The sequence below is a fragment of the Podarcis liolepis genome (assembly GCF_965112155.1).
Source record: "Podarcis liolepis genome assembly, chromosome: 5".
Classification (NCBI taxonomy): Eukaryota; Metazoa; Chordata; class Lepidosauria; order Squamata; family Lacertidae; genus Podarcis; species Podarcis liolepis.
In genome coordinates this window covers 30,905,336-30,923,528 of record NC_139556.1, presented here as the reverse complement: position 1 = coordinate 30,923,528, position 18,193 = coordinate 30,905,336, and the positions used below count along the sequence as shown (strand labels likewise).

General features: G+C 40.8%; 1 protein-coding gene across 2 annotated transcripts in view; it reads right to left on the bottom strand.

Moving 5' to 3' along the window:
* The window catches only part of LOC310706620 (uncharacterized protein), a 447,399-nt gene extending 429,424 nt beyond the window's left edge, over positions 1 to 17,975 (bottom strand). The window contains exon 1 of one of the 2 annotated variants that reach the window (XR_014525946.1): positions 17,784 to 17,975. The gene's annotated coding sequence lies outside the window, so the exon portion shown is untranslated. Of the gene's footprint in view, positions 1 to 7,663; positions 8,001 to 17,783 lie in introns of those variants that run through there. The other variant, XR_014525947.1, reaches the window with a different exon arrangement.
* Positions 17,976 to 18,193: the final 218 nt, after the last annotated feature.

The following is an 18,193-nucleotide window of genomic DNA, read 5'->3' as shown; positions in this document are numbered from 1 at the left end:
CTAGTCAGGGAACAGAGATCTGCTTAAATATGACAGATTGCCTCATAAACTGGTATACCCACTAGAAGCTCTGTTGGGTTTGAGCAAGCATTCCTGCCGAGGAATTAGCCATAAATTGACTTCCACTCTGTATATCTGGAGAAGGCGGGGATGAAAATGGCTGCATGCTGGTTAGCATCCACTGCAGCATGACAGCAGTGGCTTTCAAACTTTGTTCCATGGGAACTCTGAAGTTCCTTGGAAGATTACCAGGGGCTTCTCAGTGATGTCAGACAAGCTTCCCTGAAAAACAGATTGCCCATAATCCATTATATCACCCAGAGATGTATTCTGTATTTTCTTTAAAATATTTTGAGTAAGTGTCTAACACAAGCATAAGGAAATCCTAGAAAAACACACGCCAAAAATGATCAAAACCATTCTTTTTTGTTCCCTCTAATAGCAAAGTTGGGTGGCTGAGTGGAAATTTGGAATATGGATATATATATATTCCTTTCCCTTGTCACAACAATGTAACACAACAACAGCATACAACAGGATAATAGAGATATAAAGCATAATTTGCTTGGTCTGGCTGCCAACAATTTAAGAAAATGTGAGAAGGATATCTTATTTTATATTTAAAAGAATTAAAATGGTTTATTTTAATTAAACAGCAACAGACCAACAGGAACCTGCAAGCTTCCATGGTTTACAAAGTACTGAGCACAGTTGACTCTGAGCATATGCAGATAAGACTAGAGTAACTCACCACATTCTCTAGGAAGTGTAACTTCCAGGATCATATTGAACACCAAAGAGAGAAACTCCCACCTTTTGTTGGAGGTGGGTGAAAATGCACAGCTATGCTATGACGCTGGATTTCTCTATTGTTCTCTATGGGCAGCGCTCACTTCTGTGGCAGCAGCAGGGAGATATAAAGAAACCAAAAGTTTGACAGACTGTGTGAGTCTATCACTTTATAACTGAGAGCAGGTGACTCACAAAATGTTAGGGTGTTGGCTGAAAAAGGGCAGGGAGAGAGAAAGAATGGACTTGCTGAGACCCCTAACAACTTTATCGAGTGCATGGATTAGAGCTGGGAGATGCAGGCCATGAAGTTAAACTTCTCTTCCTGCTTTATAACAGGAAGGATGGAGAGGAAGGCAAAGGGATGACCATCCCCATTCCCCAAGAGGCTTGAACAATGCTTCTGAGCCAAGCTGAAACAGAAGCAAGCTTCTTAGGGAAGTGGGGATACACTGCATCATTTTGCTGCTGGTCCCACTTGCTAACAGAAACATTAATCACAACAGTGGAAACAAGAGGAAACTATTCAGAGCCAGCCAAAAGTTCTCAGAGCTACCTATGGTTTGTTACTAAAAGAGAATATGGAAGGACCAAGGCAAATTTCCAAAGAGAAGGAGAGCTCTCCACTAACAAGGCACTGCCCTACCTTGCCATTTGCCATAGGTAAAGGACGCCTGGATGGTTGTTAAGTCCAGTCAATTTTAACTATGGGGTGTGGCGCTTCTCTCCACTTTCAGGCCAAGGGTGCAGGCATTTGTCTGCAGACAGCTTTTCTGAGTCATGTGGCCAGCATGACTAAACCACTTCTGGCGCAACAGGACACCATGAAGAGTACCAGAGCACACGGAAACACCTTTTACCTTCCTGCCGCATTGGTACCTATTTATCTACTTGCGTTGGTATGCTTTTGAACTGCTAGGTTGGCAGGAGCTGGGACTAAGCAACGGAAGCTCATCCCATCTTGAGGATTCAAACTGCCAACCTTAGGATTGGCAAGCCCTTTACCATCTGTCATATTTCAGTGGGTGGGGGCACTCAGACAAGGCCTCTGGAGAATAGCCCAACTTGTGGGTAGATTTATATGGGAGCAGGTAGTTGCTCTGGATTGCTGAATATGATTTAACGGTGTGGTCTCAGCTCACAAGGAGAAGTAATGGGGCTGACCAATTCTGGCCAATGCTCAATTTAACTGAAAGAACATGCCCCAGAAAATCCACTGCAATGTGCAAGGGTTCTATTAGAAGAGAGTGATTTCTCAGCAGACAAGTTGATGTAGAAAGTGTTCCTTGAAAGAAGAAAGTTTGGGCAATTAGGAGTGTCATAGGAAGAACAGAGCTCACTTTGAACACAGGCTTACTTTTAATAGAGGATTAGGGGGTGTATTGATTTCTACTCTCTTGGCCATTGTTTAGAGCACCTCTCAAATGGCTGACATTTTACTCTAACTGTTTTTTATCCTTTTCAATAAACAAATTATTGATTATTTTTAATAGGTTTTGGATTGACAAGTTCCACTTAAAACAATAGCTCATTTAGGTTATAGAGCCCCTCTCCATAGCAGCTCAGGACTGTGGAAAGTTGAAGGAGCCACTGCTACATGGAAACCTTTTCTAGATTCCATTCTGATTAAGATGTAACATTTGAAGCCTAAAGCTCTACAATTTAGAATAATTGCATGCATATTAACAACAACTCCTAGGACATTTGTCTTTTGGGAATTGGGTAATTACAAGGGCTGCTGACCAATTATAATGTTTAGTTAATTAACTGTGTTGCTTTTAATCAATTAAATGACCAATTAATCTATTAAGTACTAGGATACAACAACATCCGCCAATCTTGTGTTGCTTGTAAATTTGTTTTTTCACGTTCCATTTTTATAATTTAAAATGCAGTCTCATTCTCATGCATTTTGATATTGCAATTAAAAATATAGCCATCCTTTGGCGCTTTTAACAAGTAAACCACAAAATTGCACCCAACCAAAAACAGAAACCCTGCAGTATGCTCTAATGTGGTGGAGAGAATTTTATATGACCACAGCTGTGACAGCCCAACATGGGCCTAATTTTGCCAGTGCTGCCAGTGTAATGGGGTGGACAGGGGGAGATGCAAATTGCAAATGCTAATTTTATGTAAGTGTAATCAGTTAAAAATGACTCATTAACGAAGACTAAGGCTGAACTGAGGGGGAAATAGCAAAAAGAAAACTGGAGGAGCTTAAATTTCACCAGAAAAGAACTACATATGAGTATTATTCCTGTGTATGGGTGGTTTACAGGCTATGTTTGATGAGGAAATGTGATTCCAGCTGCCCAAACTACTCACTGGAATTGCTTGTCCCACCCCGACACCCCTGGATGAAAATATGTGGACCAGCTGCCATTATTTGTAGATGATTTGGAGCAAGAACCAGTGCAAAGCTGCCTGTTCACCAGAGGTATACAGCTTAGTACACTGAGGGTTTATGGCAAGCAGCATGAAAGCAAAACAAAAACCCAGCCAAGTTATTTTTCTCTTAGCTGATTGGCAACTCAGCTATACCTGCATGTCAATTGTGTACTGTAATGTTCTTTCTGTGGCTGAGGAATCTCCTGACAACTTTGAGAACTTGAGCTATACTAGTTAAATCGCCAACTAAAAATCAGGCATCCCATGAAAACAAACTTAGACCAGCTATCCTATTGAGATTGCAAAATCAAATTCATAATTTTTGCATTCCACTAATTCATGGTGTATAGTTAACGCTATGGTTTTCCCAGTAGTGATGTATGGAAGTGAGAGCTGGACCATAAAGAAGGCTGATCGCCGAAGAATTGATACTTTTGAATTATGGTGCTGGAGGAGACTCTTGAGAGTCCCATGGACTGCAAGAAGATCAAACCTATACATTCTGAAGGAAATCAGCCCTGAGTGCTCACTGGAAGGACAGATCCTGAAGCTGAGGCTCCAGTACTTTGGCCACCTCATGAGAAGAGAAGACTCCCTGGAAAAGACCCTGATGTTGGGAAAGATTGAGGGCATAAGGAGAAGGAGACAACAGAGGATGAGATAGTGTTCCCGAAGCTACCAGCATGAGTTTGACCAAACTGCAGGAGGCAGTGCAAGACAGGAGTGCCTGGCGTGCTCTGGTCCATGGGGTCACGAAGAGTCGGACACAACTAAACAACAAAATTCATAGTGTCACTGCATTCAGCATGGGAAACCAAAGGATAAAGGATAAAAAAATAATAATTTGCTCGCTCTGTTCCTAGATGCTTTACTTTGTATCAGCACACTTGTACCAGGGCTTCAACTGGCCTGATAAATGATACGGTAGTTTTTCAAATCAACTGGGACAAGTCAGGTGACAAATTATTTCCATTAGCCTCAGCAGAATTGAAACAAACAGATCAATACAAATGATTTGCTGCAAGTTTAGATCATAAATTTTCTTTTGCCTAGTTTTATCATTTGAAAATGGAAACATTTTCCCCATTGTGTGTGGGGAAAAGGTTCATTACAGATTTGATCATTTCTAGTTAGCATCTAACTGCCCACCATTTAACTCCAAAGATGTTTTAGAGGCTGTTATTTTCTTCTATGGCAGGCAACAACGTTATTTTGAAAGGATGATAAACAGCGAAAAGGATCCTATTCGTCTAGAAATCGTATTTAGCTTGAAATTACAGGCAAAAATAATTTTAACATTTCATGCTTTGTATCATGATTAATAGGAACTGCTTTGCTAGATTACAGTAATATTAGTTTTTATTTAATTACATTTATATTTCACGTTTCCTCTAGGGAGCCAAAGGTGCTGTCCCTCCCTCCCTCCCCAGTTTATCTTCACAACCACCCTGTGATGAAGGTCAGGTTGTGAGATAGTGGATGGTATCCAATGCACTTGTTTCATTAGTACAATGATTTGCACTTCCAGAGTTGAACTTGCAGTGTCCCCTGCACACATCCAGCACCCTCCCCAAATTGGAGGGTTGGGGAATTCCTACAAAATATTCAGGGGGCATGGGAGCAGGAGAGATGGAGAACATTGCATTACACAAACAGAGATCCTTGCTTTGTTGACTGAGCATTTACACAGCACTACATTTCCGTGAGCTGCTCTGGTTTGCCAGAAGCGGCTTAGTCATGCTGGCCACATGACCTGGAAGCTGTACGCCGGCTCCCTTGGCCAGTAAAGCGAGGTGAGCACCGCAACCCCAGAGTTGTCTGCAACTGGACCTAATGGTCAGGGGTCCCTTTACCTTTACCTTTACTTTAAATATAATCCAATGGCTAGTTCAAGTTCATTCAGTGAGCTTCATGGCTGATTGACTATTTCTACCCTGGTCTTCCAGGTCCTAGGCTGAGACTCTAACCACTGGGCCACAACGACTTTAAATCAAGCACTCTTGTTTACAAAAGTGGCTAGCCAGATGTCTGGGGGAACTCTGGGATCTTGCAAGCAAAGCATCAAGGCAAGCTCCACACCTATTTTGCCCATTTCCTGTACTTGTTGATCGGTGGAATCATGGAATTGTAGAGTTTGAAGGGACCACGAGAGCCATCTAGTCCAACCCCCTGCAATGCAGGAATCTTTTTGCACAACGTGGGGCTCGAACCCACAACCCTGAGATTAAGAATGTCATGCTCCACCGACTGAGCTGGTATACTGCTTCTGAATATGGAGGCTCCATTTTGTTATTGTGACTATTTGATTTTTATTATAGGAAGGGGATGGTGGACGGTTGGGGTTTTGATGTTAGAGCAGATGCTTAGCATGCAAAAGGTCCCAAATCCAATTCTTGGCATTCCAAGTAAAACTGGAAAAGAATCCTGCCAGAAAGCTTGGAGAGCAGTCAGTCCAGACAATGGTGAGCTAGATTACCAAAATCTTACTCTATAAAAGGCAAGTTCATATGTTCCTTTCATCTCTAGCAGTTTGCCAAATTTGTGGGAGAGGGAGGAGGCAGGTTACAAAGCACTTATGCTATAATGAAAACGGTGTAGTGGGGGGAGTTTCATATATGCATACATTAAAAGGTGCCTCTCTTTCTTGTAATTACTCTGACAACTCCTACTGAATTAAACTAGAAACCCTAAATGACCATTTATTGTATGCTGGAGAGAGATAAGAATAAAGCTTTTATGAAATTTCCTCTGAGTGTGTCAATCATCCATCCAAAAGACAGAGGCAAAAGGGCTCAGCGTTCCCACTGGAAGTAAGCAAATTCTCATGAGTTTGGCCTTAACTTACCTTGCCTGCTCAAGGTAATTTGAGTGGCCTGTTGCGTGAGCTACCAGCTACCCTTCATAGTGCCATTAGGGTACCCCATATAATTCCTCTTTAAATGGATCTTGCTCCTGCAGTGCGGTTTAAACCCTTGTCCGACGAAGAGCCTATGCACTTGTCATACATGCCCCCTTTCAAGCAAGCTTTTGCATTGGACTGCCTATACACCCTTCCCTGCGGTTAGTCATTCAAAATTGTGGTTATTCATCATGGGGGGGGGGGTTGAGAGCACCATGGGACTTTATGCCTGGTGGATTGTTCCTCGTGTGTGTGGTGTCCATTTGGGTAAGCTCACTGGGGTGTTTCCCCTTGCTGCATGTGGATAGCCTCAATCCATCCATGCTGCTCCACGATGGGGGTATTTTGGTAGGATTGCCACAAAAGTGGGTCCCACTGAGTTCAATAGGACTCACTGCCAAATAAGTATTCATTGGATTGGCCATGCTAGCTGCATTCACTCGGGTGGACTGTGAACCAAGCAGCCCAAACTTTAGCAGACCATTTCCTTGTCAAGTCTATTGTACATTGCCTTCCTAGTTAATGGGCTGACTTCAGATCACTTCTCATTTTGGTAGAGCGAAAAACATAATCACACTTGTTATGAAGGATCACAATAATTCACCGGAAGAGCAAACAGCTCTACAAGCTACTTACATATTTATTAAGCATTATACAAAGATGCATGAAAACAACAGGCTAACAGCCTCACCAGCATACAAATCAACACCAGAATTGTTCCCTTGCATAGCTATATCCAGGTTAATTAAATCTAAGTGCAACAGTATACCCCCCATTCTTCCCAGACACTGCAAGACAAGGTCTGGGAATATAAAAAGTTGGAGATTTAATTAATCCTGTAGAGTGAAAGCTAATTTACTCTTTAGCAATACACCGCATATCTGTTGGAACTGTTTTAACTCCCTCAAAAAGAATAACTGATAATATATGCATACAGCCTATATCTCCGAGTCATGCCAGCAAAAAGCAGCATTAAGGTCGGCACCCATATTTCTTCAAAGCTCACTTGAAATATACTGGGGCTATGATGTTACCATCTATACCAGAGAACAGTATATATTATATCAGTGGTTCCCAATTGGTGTTCCACAGACCCCAGGGAGTTTGCATAACCCACCCAGGGTAACAAAAACTACCATAGAGATATCAGCATTTTCAGAAGTAGTGGGTCCATGCCTTGACTTTTTTTAAAAAAACAAGGGGTCCGCAGTGCTTAGCTAATTAGAAACCACTTTCTAATATAATTTTGCTTGTCAGTCTCAGTGTGAGATAAACCGTCATTTCCTGGTTAGTAAAAGAACGTTTTAGTGATAATAATTGATCAGAAGCATGTAATTAATATATTATACGTCCATTGCATTTATTATATTTGAAAGAGCTCTGCTTCCTCGAAGTAAAAGTCCATAACAAAGGAATCATGCTACTCAACTTTCATGAGAGTGGATGAAGGATATTCAAAGCATCATTCAAAGCATCACTTAATTTTCAACATTAGGCTTGTAGCAAACTTTAACTGGTACCGTATTCATATTTTGTGTAGAAACATAGTGATGTGAAGTAAAAGATTCCCAACAGGATACTTACCCAATATTCTGAAATGTTGAAGGTTCAGCACAATAATTAGTGCCATCCTCTCCTATCACAGCTTCAAAGTGAAGCAAAATCCAACGAAAATACCCATTGTGACCACCTCATCAATTTCACTGTGTGAAGCTGATTTTTAAAAGTCATCATGAGGCCAGTAGGAGGTGGTGACATCATAATTACCTCCACCAACTGCCTTTCCTATGAATTAGAATTTTTAAGTACTTGAAGCCCATTGGCTGCAACCAATCTGACTTTACTCTAGGTCTCCTGCTGCCATGTACAGCTTGAGTTTCTACTCTCTATGACAACCCTTTTCAACCTTGGGTCACCAGATGGTGTTGGACTACTTCCATCTTCCCCAGCCAACCTTGTCAATATCCAGGGAATTATGGGAGTTGTGATCCAACAATATCTGAGGAGAGCACCCAAGGTTGAGAAATGTTGCTCTGTAACAAGCACAGGTTCTCTTACAGCCTGCTCAGTCCTTGATGAAGAACTTCTACATGAACAGGCAACAGTGCTAGCAAAGCGTTTCTTCTTCCAGGGACTTTTATCAATATGAAACTGGAAAAACTGGGAGTACTCTGAAACATGGTTCTTATGTTTTCAGGATACATACAATGGAGTCTAAAGTGCCCAGCTGTTATAAGGCTTATGGATGCTGATAGAGCTCTCAGGCTTTATGGATTTTTCAGTGATTAAACAATAGTAATTTCTTGGTGGAGTTCAGTGCAAGGACAAACACACTCCCATCTAAGGCTGAAAATGCTTAGTGTGTGTTCGTAGATATCTAATATTTCAGTCTTTAGGCAGGGGGGATTCACCCATGAATACATCATTTAATATTATGTACAGCTGAACATGTGAGCTGCCACCTTAGATACAAATTATGTCTGGGATAATGTGAGGTGATAGGACTTCTTGTTACTCTTCATAGTCTTATCAAATGCAAGACTCCCCCCCCCTTAAAGCAGAGGTAGTATTTTCCAAATGAAGAGAAACACAAACTCCCTTGTCCCACCAAAAGTACAGTGGTGCCTCGCAAGACGAAATTAATTCGTTCCGCGAGTTTTTTCACCTAGCGAATTTTTTGTCTTGCGAAGCACGGTGTCGGAAAAGTTTTGGTAAAGCTTCAAAAATCACCAAAAACCTCAAAAAAGGCTACCACACCACGTTCTATGAGTTGCTCCTCGAAGTCAAGTCACAACTGTATTAACGGTGTTAAGAAAAAGGAAACAAACTTGCAAAAAACGCAAGACATTTTCGTCTTGCAAAGCAAGCCCATAGGGAAATTCGTCTTGCGAAGCAGCTCAAAAACCGCAAAACCCTTTCATCTAGCGAGTTTTTCGTCTTGCGAGACATTCGTCTTGCGGGGCACCACTGTAGGTTGATAATAAGGTAAAGAAGTAGAAAAGTAGCACATTGCTAATGACATTAAAAACAAAGACAAAAAATATCTTTAAATGCATCTGAAGTACAAAAAAGCTTGGAGGCTGATGGATCATTCTGTGACAAAATGACAAAGGAGGGGGAAGCTTGCTGGAGGAGAATAAGGAGACTGCAGAGAAGTTAAATGAATTCTTTCATTCAATCTTCACCGCAGAAGCCTTGAATGACTGAACAATTTCCTCCCTCCCCCCTCAAGAAGGGCAACTGTGGTGTCTTGGGGGTCCTTTGAAGAATTATTACCCTGGCACCCTGGAAAAGCCCCAAGTAAACCGGATTAGACCTGAGTCTAGTTGCTCCATCTTTACCACTAGCAACCCACCCCAAACAACCCCAAATCATGCTATGCCACCACCTACTGGGACAAAAGCCGCAGGACAAAAAGCCCCCTATTAAGGGAGAGAGAGATCTAACTAGAGTAGCTGCAGCTCTGCCAGTTTCTAATTCCCTAGATTATTATTTTTTAATACTGTATTCTTGCATAGGCTTTCCTCAAAGAATCCTGGGAGTTGTAGTTTCATTAGGAGTTGGGAATTATCTTTTACAACTCTCTAACGCCTCCACACAGGACAATTCCCAGCGGTCCGTGGAGAAGAGGGAATGTCTTTTAAACCAGTGTATATCTGTAGTGTGGGCTATATTGTCAAAAGCTTCTACCCACTCAACAGTTCAATTTAGCCACAATCAAAATACTGTTTGTGGGAGAAGTATTAACATTCATGTTTTCTTAAGGGATTAATTATCTTAAGAGATCTAAGTAGGAGTGTGGGCCTGTGATAGGCAGATTAAAGCTAGGCAGTGCAGATTCATGCAGGGGAGGTCGTGCCTAACTAGGCTGCTGGAGTTCTTTGAAAATATTATTGCCATAACAGATGAAGGGAAATTTAATTGATGTAGTGAAGATAAATTTTCAAAATAGAATTTGACAAAGCTTCACACCAGAGATTAATGGCTGAGGGAGAAAGCTACAGAGGTGGAGATAAAATATGGTAATGTACAGAAAAGAGGCTTAAAAAAAAAATCCTGCCGGTTAACCTTACATATTAGAGAAAGGAGAAGGAGGATCCTCCTGAGAGTGGGCCATAGAAATGACCAAGAAAGGCATTAAATTAAATGATTACGTGGAATGGAAGTAAAGAAACACTGAGATTAAATAAAACAATTTAAACAATATTTTAAAACATTTTGCTTATTGGGGTTTAGTGCTCTAACTCCAGAGAACTGAGTGGTACAAGGCTCACTGTCTGTGATTTCTGAACAGTGTGTTGGAGCTCTCTAGTCTACCATGTCTTCAATGTGCCTTGAAGTATTAGACCAGCATGTTGGATGTAGCCGTCTTTCTGTGCCCATTCGGAACTAGAAATCTTCATACACCATGGATCTCTCTACTCTCTACTGATGTATGGGTGGTGACGTCCAAAGAAAGGAAACAAGGAACACGCTTGGATTCCCTCATGCACTCCATGTTGCAGCTGAATCTTAGAGGCATCTAGGAGCAGGGGTGGCCTGAATCTAGCTATGTACAGTATATTACTTTTTATTTTATTTTTATTAGAGTCTTGGTAGTCCTCTGGCATTTTCCAAATTTACAGTGAAAGAATACAAAAATGCAATTCATAATCTAAAACGCTTGTTGCTGGAGGAGAGCAGGGGGAGATTTGTTTAGTTTTGCTGAGGAACAAGAGTATCCTCCATCTTGTAAAACACACACACACACAGTGGCTGCAAACACACCGAAAATTTAAAGCACATGGGAATGGTAGTTTGTTCAGGGTGTTGAGAATTGTGGCTCTGTGTGGTTAAACTACAGTTCCCAGGATTCTCTTGGAATAGTCATGTGATTTGAATGTATGGCGTGTATATGCAGCTTGTAACTAGATGCAAACTCCAGTGCAAAAAACAGGGAGGAGTAATCAATGGGCTCTTTAATCCTTCCTTTCCCAACAAGAACAGCAGCAAATGCTCTGGCAATAGATTCTCATCTGACTGTCTCTTGGTTTGCACATAGGATTGGCCAGTTAAGGTGCAGCTCACACTGGAGGCTGGAATAAAGGCTAAAGGGGCTTTCCTCTGTGGTGCATCATCTGAGGAGGACTGTTGGGCTCAGATGAAGAACTATGGGGGTGTCAGACTGGCGCCCAGTTGCCTGTTGCTAGTTTTTAAGCTGACTCAAATTAATTGAACCTAATGGACATCTGTTCTGAAGGAAAAGTAACTGAAACACAATCTCTAGGCACAAAACTTTTCATTTGAATGTTCTGTTTTCAGAAAGAGATCTTTGTTTGCTTAGAGCCTCAGTAACCTTTTGCAACATCAAAATCTACACCATTATAGGGGAAACACTATGTTTGAGAGCTGATAAACACAGTTCATTTTTCTTAATGTATCACACCTACAGAAACGCTGCTACTAAAATTATTTTCTGGAAATCCTCGATGTGGAGAGTATACAATTGCTCCAAACGTTCATTTCTGCTTGGATATTGAATGTCTTGTTGATTACACTTGTGATACCACATCAGAGTGTGGATTAGATGTATCTTGTGAGATACATTTTCAAGTCTGATTATTCTCCAAGAGTTCTCTGGGTTCAATGTGGGAGCAATATAGGGGGAAACATGATACATTCAGGAAGGCAACTCTTTTTAAAAATCTTTTAGCTATGCATGGGTCGGTGATTTTAAATATTTCATTAAAGGTTTCCAACCAATGATCCAAAAGTAATAAATTAATAAGAAGAGATCAACAAACTGTGAATATGTGTGCCACTGCTCCATGTGCCCCCTTTCTCTCTCTCTCTCTCTCTCTCTCTCTCTCTCTCTCTCTCTCTCTGTGTGTGTGTGTGTGTGTGTGTGTGTGAGAGAGAGAGAGAGAGAGAGAGAGAGAGAGAGAGAGAGAGAGAGAGATGAATTGCCCAGCACTGCTGTGTATCTGGGTGGCAAGAGGAGTGGTTTGGTTATCCAGCCGGTTCTCATGAGATTCCAAGGGAAGATGCAGGATTTCACAAGAGGTGGGTGGGGCAGCCGAAAGCTTTAACGTCTCAGCCACTTGACTGTCAGGGCCATTTTGCCCCTCAAGCTTCCCCACCTGCCCTCAGTGCTAGTATTCCATTGGGTCTTAGATCACTGGTTGATAGGGCCAGGGAAGAATTTTACTCTCAACCTCAACTGGCTCTGGGTAGGGAGGTTTGGGGGATCCCAAAAGTGCAGTGGAAGGGAATGCACAAGTTATGCCCTTAGCTTGGGAGGGGACCAGCATTGCATTAATCCCTCACTTGCACCACATCAGGATCTAACACTGGTCAACTCTCATGGGTGTTTATGAATGCTTCCCACCAAAATGAAAACAACAAGTCAGCAGAGAGGGCTGGTTAGAATGGAATCAGATTCCTTGCCCTACTGTCACTGCCAACCCTGCATTACCTGCTGTATATATCAATTAAAGTTGTGACCTGTTTCCAACTTACAAAACACGTGCTTATCGTGTTTATTCCTGATGGTCTCATGAGCCACAACCTGCAGCTACTCCACAAGTAACACATATGACCAGTTGAACAAATACAGGCCAGAATTTTAATTTGACACTGCAATTGCTTCATCCTGGAGCTGAGCTGCACAGTCAGCTCTTGTGTGACATTGCCACATGGCTTCAGATGGAGAATCCTGGTTCAAGGCTATTCTACATAAACAAAACCTCCATACATACAGTGGTACCTTAGTTCACAAACTTAATCCATTCCGGAAGTCTGTTCCAAAACCAACGCGTTCCAAAACCAGAGTGCACTTTCTCATAGAAAGTAATGCAAAACATATTAATCCATTCTAGGCTTTAAAAAACAACCCCCGAAACAGCAATTGATCCATAAAATGAAAGCAATAATCAATGTACTGTACTATAAAATAAACAAGACAATATTGTAGATGATAAAAATTAACATTAATTTTTTTTCTTACCTGCACTGATGATAGTCATTGTTTGTATGGGGGGCTTTTATCCATTTCCGCAGTCACACAATCAATCAATCAATCAGTAGCTGAACTGGGTTCCACACAGTCACAAAAACAAATTAACCGAAAAAGCCTCAAAAACATAAAATAAATAGCAAAAACAAAAGCGCCAAACTCAATCCAGTCTGGAAGTCTGTTTGACTTCTGAAATGTTTGAAAATCAAGGCGCAGCTTCTGATTGGTGCAGGTGCCCTGGAAACAGTAAAAAACAGCCACATCGAACGTTTGGTTTCCGAAAAACATTGGAAAACTGGAACACCTACTTTTGGGTTTTCAGTGTTTGACAACCAAGGCGTTTGTGTGCCAAGGTACCACTGTATAGAAATCTACCCTATTAAACAAAGAGACTCCTTTCTCATCCTTCCTGCTTCCTCTGTATCTTTCTCAAACAAAAGGCATCTGACCACCATACAATATTTGTGGTCAATGTTTTAGTGAAAAGTGCCATAGCGTGCGCACACACATCCAGGTAAGGACCATGGATGCCACTCAGACCTCATCTACAAACATGGATGCCTTTGAGCTGCACACACCAGTAGAAAGCCAGGAAAACCTCCACATTATCTTTTACTCACTATACATTTGTGTCCCTATGGCTTTGCATTCAGTAGATGAGGTACCCGCCTGTCACCACTTGTTGCAAGCTAATCTCTCCAGCATGCGGACTCTGGTCAGTGGAATTAGGTCCATTAACATAAAAGTCCAAGCAAACCGAAGTAGCGATGATAGTGTTCTCTCTTCCCCATTTCCTTCCTACTTATCCCCTATAAAGAGAACTTTATATCTTCACCACCAAATATTGCCTTTACCAGCTTCTCTTATTCCATTTTTCTCCTAAATTGTTAATTGGGTTTATACGGAACTCATAAAAACTCCATGAACTTTGAATGAACCAGGCTTGAAGTTTTTTTTTGCTATTTGTTTTAATTCTAGGAGATTCTTAATTCTATTCTCATGGCTTTATCCTAATATCTGCAGTAACTTAAGAATGACTTTCATCTCATGGAATCTGATCATTCAACAGAATGTTTTGTTCTCTCTCAACCCATCTGCCTTTCCTTTCAGTCAAAATATTGACCTACGTTAAGTTTATGCATCTGCAGTAAATATCAAGCATTAATTTTTAAGGAAGGAGGATTCTAAGGAACTACTCAGCTTAACAGAGGAGGAAACCTACTTGGGCATGAAAATCTTCCAAACCTTTGCTGAGAAACCCATATAAATGAAGTATGAGACCCTGGACCTCTTCAGGTCTTTAGTCTGAATGTACAGAAGGGAAAGTAGAAATTAAAAGGGCTAAATCAACCTCCCCTTTACAACAATAAATACAATGGGCATGCCTCCAGTTTCCCCACCAGCTCCAGCTCCAACCTTCGTGCATTGAGCAGAAGGTCTGAAGAAGAAATCTTAGCACATTCAGATGAAAATGCTTAGGATTTTCCACATAAATGTGAACCCTTATTGTGCAGGGGAGGTTTCCAAGGGTCTTCAGCCAAACATAAACAATTCTCTCCCCCCCCCCATTAACATTCAAAGATCTGAAGCATACAGCTAGTCTGGGATGGGGACAGTGTGGGCAGAGTTAGCATGTTTGATTGAGCCTGCCTGCCTGTGTTCTGCAAACATGCAGAGGTGAGTGTCTGATGAGGTCTACTGCTGAGCCAAATTACTTTTGCCAATGAATCTGACATTGTGCCACAGGTGCATTCAAATGAAAACAAACATTTTAGCTAATTTTTATAGTTCCTTCAACAGAGGTTTCCCAAGCAATATGGGAGCTAGCACGTCACCTTCTTGTTTTGCTGAGAGAATGACAGAAGCTCAAGATCATTTGGAAGAAGTCCAGTATCTCAACTTCTCTCACCACCAAGTGATTGTTTTTCAAATTGATCATTTTACATGGTTTTGTTTGTTTTGTGGGATTTTATGCATTGTGACTTGCCATTATTTTTATTTATTATAGTTTAATAATTATTTGTTGTAATTGTTAAGTGTAAACTGTTTAATTATTATTTGCTGACATTTAATTTTACTGTTTACTATTATAGTCTAATGAATTATTGACTTTGCTTTATTTGTTATAAGTTGTTTATGTTAAAGTTATGCATTAATTCTGATGATTTTTTGTATTGGATCAGATTATTATTAGGTGTGTGATGTTTGCTGTCTATTTTGTTGTTTTTTTCAGCTTGTAAACTGCCTTGTGTATAGTAATATAGAAAGGCAGTATACAAATTAAAAGTGAAAATGAAATGAAAATGATGTGGGGCTTCCAATGTACTAGAGCAGTGTGGGAAGATGACATGTTGCAATGCCTCCCATGTCATTGAGGTAATGTTGGAAAGAGTCCTAAGTCCAAAACCACTGGTTATAAGAATAAAAGTCCTTTTCATAGAGTGTCCTGAAGTATTGGAACTGTGTTTTGCAATATGCCTTTGTGTAAACGCTCAGCCTTGCTGAGCCAGAATTTGCTTAAAATTTGGAGTGTTGCTTGTATTTCATTGTATAGGAAACACACCAACAATGGCTAAATGAAACTGTGCTAGATAAAGGAACGAAGCAGATTCCTCACTGTGAATTAATTTGGGTTCTGACAAACACAGATTTGGCATTGGGCATGCACAAAGATGAGCAACACTCCCATAATTCCATTACCATTTGGCCAGTGTCATGAATCCTATATTCAGGTATTGTAGCCAAATACCAACCTAGCTATCCTTTCCACAGATATAACACACTTCTCTGCTCTTCAGACTAGTTTGAGATATTAGAGTTAAAATGATATGCTGGTTACCCAATTGCTGTTGTTAAATGTCACTGCTCAGCTGCTCCTCCCTCTGCAATTGGCCTTTTAACATCAGAAAATAATGAAAATGTGCCCAGATCACCCCAAGGGCACGTCTCCAAAAGCTCAACTGTTAGTGAAAGTGGTACATTGATTTGGATTTCTGTTTTCAAGATGCTAGGAAACAAGATTATAGTCTTCATTTACCAAGAGAAAAACAGTGCAAGTAAATGCTACCTTCCCAGAAATAATGCTGGTAAATTATTTTTGGCCTTAAGTATTGGCTATTCCCTCAAGAACTATGCTATCAGTTTGGAATATTCACAATTTGGAAGCAATCAAGTCAAGTTTAGAAGTGAACAATCTCTTTAGAATAATACTTATGTTCACAAAATATAAGTGTACTGTCAACATGGGAAATTTTCTAAGAAATTACAAGTAAGCTCTAGCGAGTTAAGCCGTGGTTGTGCATGAAAACTAACCACAAGCAGATTGTGCATGATATATTAATCCATATTTCCATGGAAATAGAGAGACAGAGTTGCACGGCAACAACCTGATCAAGCACAGGATAAAACTGGGTGAAGATACTCCCATGATTTTCAAATCTAACACCAGAAAATGTGAATAAAACCCAGAAATTGGTTCCTCCACAATTTTTTTGCATCAGCTGTGTGGCAATGGTGGATGGTTAGAACAAAGAGAGACGCCTTCTGGATCAGACCACAGGCCTTCCAAGTCCAGTGTCATGTTTGCCACATTGGCTAAGCAGATGTCTCTGGGAAGCCCTAAGCAGGTGATGACAACAGCACTCTCCTGTTCTTCCCCAACAATTTGGAGCACGCTGCTTCTGAATGCAGAGGGAATGTATACCCATCTTGATTGGGAGTCACTGATCCTCCATTGTCATCCATTTCCTTCCCCTCCACTCAGCCATCAATTCCCCTTCCGAAGCCATCGCCACATTTGTGGGAGCAAGTTTTATAAGCTGACTATGTGCTATGTGAAGGATGCTATGCATTCTCTTGTCTGTTCTCTCCAGGCAAATTCATTGGATAACTGTAGATCATTAGTGTTGTGAGAGAGGAAGAAAAACATCTCTCTAGCCACTTTCTCTACATCATGAGTAATTTTATGAACTTCAGATTCAAGTAGATAGCTGTGTTGATCTGTCATAGCCATAAGAAGCATAATAAACAAATGCCAACAGTGCCCTTCAGCTCTCTATATTGGACAAACAGGACAAACTTTACACCAAATGATAAATGGGCATAAATCTGACATCAGGAATCATAAAAAAGAGAAACCAATAGGAGAGCACTTCAATCTCCCATGACATTCTGTGCAGGATCTTAGAGTGGCTGTCTTACTGCAAAAGAATTTTAGAAATACACTTGAAAGAGAAGTTGCTGAATTACAACTCATTACCAAACTAAAAACTATGGAGAGACCTGGTCTAAATAGAGATATTGGATTCATATCCCATTATACATACTAAAGCTAATTTTGGTCATCTATCCCTTTAAAAATCCCTTGCCCTTCCCTTTGAAACCAACTGCCATAACAGTCATCAACAGTTATAAGGTTGAAGCAACCTCTGCTTCAGAGTATCTGACGATGTGTGTATTACACACGAAAGCTCATACCTTAAAAGCTTATATTTAGTTGATCTTAAAGGTGCCACTGGAATTATTTAAAAAGATTTTTTCATCTTTCATCTTGTTTTATGAACTTCAACCATGTTCTCCTTTAATCGCTTTTTCAGAACTAGAGCATCTCAAATACCATAGGCTTTCCACATAGACCATGTCCACAGGCTAAAGGGTGCACTGACAGAGATCAGCCTAATTTGTTCTCAAATAAGTCATTAAAATGTTTACTTTTTGAGACCTCCTGAATCCTTGTAAGATTAAGTCACCATCAAGGATGGAACTAGAGGTACTCACCCCCCACAGGACCTAATCAAGTGGAATAACATTGATTTTCATGGGTTACTTCCCCTCTGACCCTACTCCTGGGCATTGACTTTTCTGTTTGTTCTACCACCTAAGTTAGGCATGGGGAATCTCAGATACTCCAGATGCTGGCAGAGATGATGGGAGTTGGAGTCCAACAACATCTAGAGGTCTACTGGTTTTTCCCACCTATCAGACATAATCTTCTGTGTGACTCCCAGTGTGAAGATGCAGCAAAACTACCTGCCTTCAAATGTAGGATCTATGCATCAGTTGCTGTCATGGCTTGCCTCCATCAGGGTAAGAAGAAGCAAGCCCATATCAGTGACTCATTT